Raw genomic sequence first — 9,357 nt, 5'->3', positions numbered from 1 at the left:
CACAAACAAGCCCCAACCCCCCCATCTCTATCTGCAATCTGCTTGCAGACAGGCAGAGCCCTCTCTCCACGTCAGGTTAATAATGTCATTTTCATAAGCCTTTGCCCATAGGTGCTACCACCTAATTTTGAATCTGCCCTTCAAACGGATTGGGCCACAGAGGAGCTGGGATCTCAAGCACCGCTGGGAGGTGCTTATAACTAATCAATCCATCCCCTGCCCACCCACACCCCCCAGCACTCAGCACAGCCTCACTGAGCAGTCTTCAGCAGAAGGGTGTGGTGGGGAGCCTTGGAGAGACTGGGGTTCCATCCGGGCCCAACATCACACCAGTTGAGAGACGGTGAGTATAGGACTTCACCTTTCTGTGCCTCAGTTTCTTCATCAATCAAATGGGGATCATGAGACTAGTGCTCAGAGTTCCTGCCTGGGTAAGTCTTATACAGACAGCCCAGCTAAAGGCTTGGCTCCTCCATGGGGCTCCATAAATCTCAACTGCCATCACCCCCCCTTGAGCACCCTGATTTACAGTGACTTATTCCCTGTCTCTTTCCCCCACCAGACTGACTGAGCTTCGAGGACAGGCAGCCAACCGGCACTGCTCCATCCCCAGCCTCACACTCGGACCGGGCCGGGGAAGGTAGGTGCGTTGCGGTGGTGTGGAGAGTGAGTGGATGGAGGGATGGCTGAGTCTCATAGTCTATGGGACGCCTGGACCCTACCAGGTCCATCTTCCCCAGACCCTCCCTGTCTAAGCTGGCCCTTCCAGGAAGCAGCAGGGAAAAACGTTCCTTTATGTCTTTTTGCTTTACTCCTTAGTCCCTGCGTGCTGTTATATACAATGCAAATTCTTGTTCTATTAAATGCAGATGTGGGCTCTGCATGTCATTTCTGCTGCCTGCTGCATCTACTGTGAGTTCCGCAGGCCAGGGGCTGCCTCCGGCTGACTTGATTTGTGCGATTAAGCCGGCAGAGGGGACTCTGCCAGGAGAGGTTTCCGTTTGCATTCGGAGCAGGGTCTTGAAAGGCCAGACTGTTTTCTCTCTTGCGACACTTGTTACACACATCCCCTCCACTCTCTGGGTCCCACCGTCTACTCCACAAGCATTTATGAAGTGTCTGATGCGTGCTAGGCTACTCTTATCTCACTTAGTCCTCAATTCAAGCCCCCTAAGGGAGAAACTCTCATCTCCATTTCACAGGAGAAAACCAGGACTCTGAAAAGTAAAGGTAAAGGGAATTGCCGTTGGTCTCACAGCTGGAGAGCAGGGAGTCACGCTGGTCTGTCTCTGGAGCCCCCAGCCCTGTTGCCGGCCGCTGCTGCTGTGGAGCTGAGCAGGGCTGGCCGGGAGGCCAGCAACTCTTGGAGAAAATGCAGGGGGTTGCATAGAGAGCATTCTCCCTGGTAACTGGCAAAGGGGCCATAAAAAACCCAAGAGTGCTCAGAAGCTGCTTAACGGATAGACATCGAGCAGCTAGCCCCAGGAGGGGAGCACCGCGCCCTCCGATGGGCTTCTGGCAGAACAGCAGGGCAAAGGGCTCCATCCCAAGTCCAAAGGAGCAGGGGCAGGGGAGCCTCAAATATGTGTGGAGGGGCCCCCAACCTGTTCCCATGGTTGATATGGGTTTGCTGTTTAGCACCGAAAAGAGAGTGAGCTTACAGCCTGCGAAGCTCTAAGGGCAGGGGGGCGAAGGGGCTGCCACAGAGATGCGGAGGCAGATGCAGAAGGTAGGGGAGGGCTGAGCAGAGCAGCTCAGTGTGCGATCCCTGAGCAAGCTGCTCGGGAAAAGAGGGAGCTAGCTCCCTGACACAGGAGGCATCCAAGCAGAGAGAGGCAGGCTGGTACTTGGCTGGGGAGGCTGCAGCACAGCTCCCTGCCTGTGGCTGTACACAAGCCTAAGCCTCTGAGAAGCTCCTACAGTTCTAAGTCCTGAGAGGGCCTGGCCAGAGAGGAGCAGCCTGGGGTCTGTGCAAGACACACAGGCTTGCCCGAGTATCTTGCCCGGGGCTAAATGGCAAAGGCACTGGGATAGTTGGCAGAGCATTTCTGCCCTAATGAGGCAGTGGAGGGAGAGGAACAGAGAACGGGAGTGGGTGCTCAGGCCAATGTGGGGAAGTGGAGGACTGTCCTGAGGCCAACTATCCTCAAGAGCCAGGCCACCTGAAGAGGCCAAGTGCCCACCCAAGTGCCCTACCAGGCCCAGAAAAGTTGGCCTGTGTCCTCTCTGGGGCAAGAGGCTGGCAAGGCAGGTGGGGGCAGTAGAGAGGGAGCTCTGGCAAGCTGAGGGGCTGACTGGTCATGGGAAAAACATGGCCCTTTTCTGAGGCTGGGCTGCAGCCACAGATTTAGCTGGACTGTGACTTGGATGCTCTGGTGACTCGTGAAAGCCCCTTCACCCACTGACGGGGCCAAGGGGCCTGCATGATGATGAATGCAGCCCACACTGGAGTCGGGTGCTACCTCCCCTGGCCCATTCATGGGAGCTCAGTTCCCAGGAACTGCGGGTAGACGGGGCCTTTATCAGGGACCTCAGCTAGACGAGCCTCTGTTCTGCAGTTTCTAAAGAAGTTTTCTGGTCTTTGTTCCCAGTGCAGGCACTCAGTGTTGTGTGTGTGTGCGCATGTGTGTGTGTGTGCACACGCGTGCATGTGCACACAGGACAGCTACAAGGGCAGCCGGGTTTCCTAGTCTATAAAATGGCCGGGGTCCCCTGGCTAAGCCTCAGGGGCAGGGATACAGCTCCATGGAGCAGGAGATTTCGGAGAGGGCAGAGCCACTCAGGGATGGAGCTCATTGCTGCTGGCACTTAACTGTCCTGCTCCTGACAGCTTAATCCATCAGCCTCACTGGGGTCGCCACAGCTGCTGCGACCCACCGTGGGGGGGCAGCATCGTGTTGCAGGTGGAGAGCACAGGCTGGTTTGTTGTCTCCCAAGCTGACAGACAGACAAACTGCCCTGGCCGCCTGGTTAGGTGCTACAAGCCCTGCAGGCAAACTGTTTGCTCTCCCAGATCGCCGGTTTTTGTTGTTTTCTGTTGCTGCTGTTGTTTCAATCTATTAAAGGACTGATTTGCAACTGTTGATGTGAACATGTTTAGTGACGTAACATTTACATGTGTGTTGTTGTCCCTGCAGCGTCACGTGGAGGGGACGGGTAGCAGTGTGGATGAGATACAAGCAGGCACGCACGCGTGAAATTCTGTGAATAAGGATTTCTGGTGGGGGTGGCTGGTGGTGCAGAAAGGGCTCTGAAGAGCTTTGTTGAGGATTTGAAAAGTCACCTACCTGAATCCCTAAGCCCTTTTAGCTCCCATCAGGCAGAGTGCCCCTCCCATTAATAGGTCCCTTTGCTCAAGGTATGAATAGAGCCTGGCTCCCTTGCCCACGCACGAGGAAGTTAGAAAATGGGGTTTCGGCATGCAGCACTGGGCTAAATTGCAGAGACCTGGGCAGCTCTACAAATAGCTGCAGAGAAATATCCCCAGTGTGAGACATGTGTCTGACCAGGCTCACATTCCAGAGTAAATAACCCGAAAATTTAGGAGAGAGGAGCCTTTGTGCATGGGGGCCGAGGAGGTCCACTTTTGTGTAAAAGGCAACACACAAGTTATACTTCCACTAGGTGAGGTTGTACCAACACACAAAAAGCTCATTTAGACTAGCCCTGGCCCAGGGAGAATTTTCTGTGAAATTGAGGAGAAGTCAGGTTTAGCCAGAAGTTTTTCCAGGAATTATTAACCTCTGGAGACTGTAACCACTGTTTCTTCCGAGCCGCCCTTGCCAAAGTCTATAAAATATGAGCCTAAAAAAGTCTGCCCAAAGAGCAGACTGACTTTTTATATATATTTATGTAAAAATAAAATAGACTCTCTCCAAACTTTTTAGGAGAATGCCATTAAAACCAACGGGGGCAGCCCCTTTCCCAGCCCCCAGGTGTTTTAAGAAAAGGCACACATTTCTCCTGGGGGGTCTGGATGGGCGAGGGGACTGGGAGGTGGCCTTCATTTCCTCCACTCCTGTTCTCTCTAGCTTTTTGTTTTCCTCTGTTCGGTCGTGCTGCTAATGAAAAGGAGCTGCCGCCTGTCTCGGGGAGGGGGCTACACACTTCGTGGTGCGATGAGATGGAAAACACTACCGATTTTACGTGCTGCATGATTTATTTGCGTTATTTTCTCATTGCGATCTCAATAGCCCTGTGTGAGAGAGATTATGATGCTTTTTTTTTTTTTAATATCAGGAAATCAAGGCACAGAAATACTTGGCGATTTGCCAAGGACACACAGCTCTCTGTCTGCTCTGTAACTGGGTCTGTGCTCAGGATGGCTGGCCTCTTGCGATGCCTCCTACCCCCAACCCATCCCAGGGAAAGAAATGTGACCAAAACCTTGTTCGGGTGACCCCCCCTCGTCTTCCTGACAAGCAGATGATGTGCTCTGCCCTGAGGGTGATGCTGCCTTCACATCATAGCCCCTCTGGAACATGAGTCTGTCCCAAAGGTAGAAGTGTCCACTTTCAGTCCTGCACTCTCTCCAGAGCCCTCCCCAGCACTCCAGCCCTTTCCTCCAGGAGCAAGCCATAAAAGATGAAATCAGCCATTTCCATGTTGTCATTATGCCCCCAAAACGCATCACTGGAGCTCCCAACCCTGAGACACTACCCCAACCCTTGAACCCTGTGACCCTGGGCTCTGGGTCCCTGCACACAGCTGCCAGCAGGCACTGGGGAAGCTGGTGTGTGTGCTGAGGGCCAGAGAGGTATAGCACAGTTTGGGGCAGATGGGGGGCCAGCCTGGGCCCCACCCAGGCGTGTGTTTGCAGTTTTACAGCACTCTGCAGACTCACCCATGCCACAGAGCAGATGACACAATCCTCTGAAACTGCCCATTGGTCCAAGAAAGAATACGAGCTGGTGTTCAGTTAGGGGAAGGTAGATCCAGGCAATACAGAGGAGACTGGGGCTTCTGGAAAGGGATAAAAGAGAGGGGTGATTGACATTTGGTCGGTTTTGTCAATTCTAGAAAAATGCAAAACATTCTGTCAGACAAAGAAAAAGTGTCAATGAAGCATCACAATTCCAAGGACAGTGCTTTGATGGACTTTTGAACAAAATGTTAGGGGGACATGTCGAAGTTTGAGTTCACTATTGGGGATATTTCAAGTCTGTACTTGAAGGAACAGCCGAAGCACTGAAGCATAAAGCACAGGGAGCCCATTGAGAGGAGCAGGTAGCTCGGGGCTGGAGTGCACTGGCAGGGAAGGGGGCTGGGGTGCACAAGAGGTTGGCCAGTTTTGACACAGACCCTGAAGGGTCTAACGTGCTAGGCTAAGCTTTCTCTCTCTCTCTCTTTTTTTTTTTTTTTTTTTTTTTTGGACCATGTCCCGGAAGCTCTGGGAAGTGAGATGGAGGGAGGATTTAAAGCAAGACAGTAAAGAGGTCAAAATGGCATTTTTGAAAGATCACTCAATGAAAATAAACTTTTGCAAATCATTTAACCCAGCTACGCCACCCCTAAGAAGTTGGGGCAAACAAATAGTTGGGGATGTGTTTACAGATTAGCTGTATGAATGCTCACTGCAGTGTTGTTACAAAACAAAGGAACAGCTTAGATCTTTTTTTTATCAGGCGTCAATAAAGCAGAGTCGCACCAATAAAAACCTCAGTTTGTGACATGCCTTTCTCAATGATCTGTGCAAGGACCACTTTTAATTTACGTGTTCACTTTTTAAAAAATGATATAATGAACACCCATGAACTGGTGACCCACCCTGACCACCAGGACATTGACCAAAGCTTATATCTGCACAAATTCTCCTCTCCCAGAGCACTTACAGCTGGTATTTTCAAAAACAGAGGAGAGTAAGATCAACAATCAGGCATACATACCCTGGAATACTAAACAGCTCTTTAAAAAATGAAACAGCAGAGACCTATTGTCTTTTAATGGACCTCAGTATTTTTTGCAGAATGATCCTTTGTCCATAAACACTTCCTCATCATTGGTCCAGGCATGTCTCCTTTTATTTTCCTAATTTATGCATCCATATATCCATTTGTAATAATGCCATAAACACTTGTGAGCCCACTCCCCAAATCCAGATCTCAGCAGTTACTTACACCTGCCTCCACAATCTGCTTCCACTGGGGAAAAGGACCTGGGGCTTTCATGACAGCAGTGAGGTGGTTAAATAAACTCCGGTGTGTACAGATTACAGGATACTGATCTTTATTATCTCCAAGCAGATTCTTGAGGGAAGAAAAACAAGCTGCTGCTAAAGGAAATGTACACTATGATAGAGTTTATGTAAAAAATAAACAAAGTAATATATTTGAGAGGTATATTTACATACATATGCAAATGCACAGAAAAATATCTGGAACCATGCGCCTGAAACCGGTAACCACAGTTAATCTGGGAGGAAGCTGGGACTGAGGGGAGTGTTAAAGAGGGCTTTAGCTTTATCCGCAATGTTTGATTTTTTACTAATGAATGCTTCAGTTATCAACGCATTTCTTGCATAATTAAAATAAACGTTTTGTAGGGTTTATTTCCTTGTTTCGTGTTTGTTTGTGGATTTTTGGTTTTGTTTTTACAAACACATGAAAAGAGCATTTTGGCTGACAGATAGTGAGCGGGCACAGATGCCCAAAGCAAATTCTGCAGACACAGGGATTTAGTTTATCTTTAAGATCATTCTTTTTTGAATTTTATATGCTCTAAAACTGGCCCCGGGCCTCCGAATGGCCCTGTCAGTGACATGAGACCAGCAGGTGTGTGCTCGCGGCTGTGATTTCACCATCCGCAGCCCCAAATCCCTCCCCAGCCGCCCAGCGGGTGTCTGCAATGCACCCATGGGGGAGTGCTTTCCTTTTTGGTCTTTAAGAGGCCCTGAAAGCTAATGCCCTGGCTCATCTTCTCGGGGATTAGCCGACTGGAATGAGAACTCCAGGGGAATGTGACATGAGATAGGTCCGGCCAAGGGGACACAGGCCTCTGGAGAGCCACGGCCCCAGCAGCTCTCGTGCAGCAACAGCCAAGCCAGCTTGCTGGCAAAGAGCCGGGGCCTTGCTGCGTCCCCTGACAGCTTGATTCCTGTGCAGAACACACAACTGCCATGTTTCCTCCCGATTCTAACTCAGAGGGGCTGTGGCTAAATGGTGCTGGTATTTCTAACCTGTCGGCTCCATGAGAAAGGGAAGCTGGTCTTTGCCCATCCTCAACATGCAGGGTAGCACTTTCCCCAAGGCACCCCAACTCCTGCTTGCACACTAAGCCTCAGACCCAACTGGCCAGGCCCCTGCAGCTGTCGCAGGCTGTCAAGAGTCCCCAAGCAGGCATAGGACTACGTGTGCAGCAAGGAGGGGATGATCCCTCTCCCATCTAAAGAGAAAAACATTGAGGCTCAGAGACAGCAGCCTGAACCTCGTCCTATTCTGTCCCCGGGGCAGCCTGAACCTCGTCCTGTTCTGTCCTGGCCACTAATTTCACAGGCCCGTTTGTTTCATCGGTTAACCATCTCTCCTCTCACTGAGCTAATGCAGACAAGACCCTTTGAGAACTTCCCTCCCTTCTACCAGGAGGAGGCCTATTTTCAACCATGACTTTGTGTGGAAGAAATGTGAGACAGGTCAGTTAACCAGTCCTCTGCCCGCATGCCCAGCTCTTAATTGCCTTTCCCGCACATGAGGCTCGGTGTTTATTACATAGCGTTTTATTTGGGACTGGGTTTGGTCCTTGTGAATACCTTGAGGTGACTGTCATAGTTTTGCAAATACAAAATATTTTTTGGATAAATAAAAATAGAATGCTTTACCCAGATTGAGGTTACCTGCATCCGACCTCCAGGCTGGGGTAATTCGACATGGTGACCCACACACCGAAGCCTACATAAATCTAGGCAATGCGAAAGAAAGTTATATCGCTGCCTCAAGAAAATGCCTTCTGGCACCCAATGCTTCCCCCTCCCCAATCCCTCATCTTCTCTCTGAATTCTAAAAAATTTCAAAGGGACCATTGAGGGCACAGGTTTACCTAAAATAAGAGCCATTTTTACATGTGTTGAACACTCCCCAAGTGCCAGGCATTTTAAATTTCATTTCATTTAAGGCATCAAGGCAAAACTTGAAAATTGCTGTCCCCATCCTACAGAAGAGGGAGAGAGTGATTTATAGTCACATGTCTAAGGTCACTCATCTCCTCTAAGGGGAGCCTGCCTTCTGTGCCCTGAGTAGACCCCTGGACCCCAACATAAACACCTCAGTGGATGTCTTTGTATCATGGCGATAGATATTAACGCCTCCCTTGGTTAGGAATACCAGACAAACAAGGGTAATAGGGTTATTCCAGATTTGTAAATTATATTACTGCATTAAAGTGGTATAATCTCCACTCTTGTAGGGCCCTACTTCCCAAAAGATGCTGTTGGGTTTAACAGAGAAGGACGTACGTACCTGGCAGGGCACCAAGCGAGTCCCGGATGTTGGTCTTTGCCAAGGTCAGCCAGGCACTGCCCTGGCCTGGGGAGCCCACCGACTCACTGCCCATCCAGGGGCAGTGAGCCTCAGCTGCAGAATGAAGGGATCAAGTTAGTTCTATTCTAAAGAACCTACAAATTTGAGAGTTGTATAAGTTTAAACATTCGGGGGGGAAAAAAGATCATTTTTCAGACCTTTGATTCAATCCTGGGCCAGGCATCGGCTCTTTCCGGGGAGAAAGCAATCATCTCACCTCCACGCCACCTGTGAGGGGGAGAAGAGAAACTGCTCACCAGGTTTAACAGCCAAGGTGCACCCTTCAGCCCTTGCCCCAGGCCTCAGCTGCTGCCAGCAGCCGTACTGTGTGCTGAGGGAGGATGGGACAATAGAGTAACAAGTGCAGATTGACACCAGGAGCAGTACAACACACAGTGGGGTCCCTGTGGACAGGGGTCCAGGATGAGGACTTACTCAGGGTCCCACAGAGGGTCACAGACTCACATCAACTCTTATGTCCACTTGCTGGAGAGCAAAATAGGGGTCTACCAGGAGCAGGGGGCCTAGCCAGGAGCTCAGGAGTAAGGCTCAAGGACAAAGGCTGGACACAAGTAGCAGAACAGACACTAGGTAGGCTGACGTTCTTTCTGGCTGAGGCTGACAGCAGGTTAGGCCTTGCTCTAGTCCACAGGAGGTGGAGGTATGGCCCTGGTGCCCAGATTCCTCCTCTGAGAAATGGAGATCATAAAAGTAACAACACCCTCACAGCTTGTTGTGAGAATTAAAACATATAAAATGCTTAAACGTGTGCCTGGCACATAGTAAGAACTCAAGAAATATCATGGAGGCACCCAAACATAACAACGTGGACAAAAGAAGCTCGTGA

At 50.3% G+C, this 9,357-nt stretch overlaps 1 non-coding gene across 1 annotated transcript; it reads right to left on the bottom strand.

Moving 5' to 3' along the window:
* Positions 1 to 5,941: 5,941 nt before the first annotated feature.
* On the bottom strand, positions 5,942 to 6,006 carry LOC134374462 (small nucleolar RNA SNORD112). Its single transcript, XR_010023306.1, has one exon. It is a non-coding gene; the product is annotated as a small nucleolar RNA SNORD112 (small nucleolar RNA).
* Positions 6,007 to 9,357: the final 3,351 nt, after the last annotated feature.

This window comes from Cynocephalus volans, chromosome 3, assembly GCF_027409185.1.
Source record: "Cynocephalus volans isolate mCynVol1 chromosome 3, mCynVol1.pri, whole genome shotgun sequence".
Taxonomy (NCBI): domain Eukaryota; kingdom Metazoa; phylum Chordata; class Mammalia; order Dermoptera; family Cynocephalidae; genus Cynocephalus; species Cynocephalus volans.
Note: the sequence above shows the minus strand (reverse complement) of the source record. Positions and strands in the feature narration are given on the sequence as shown.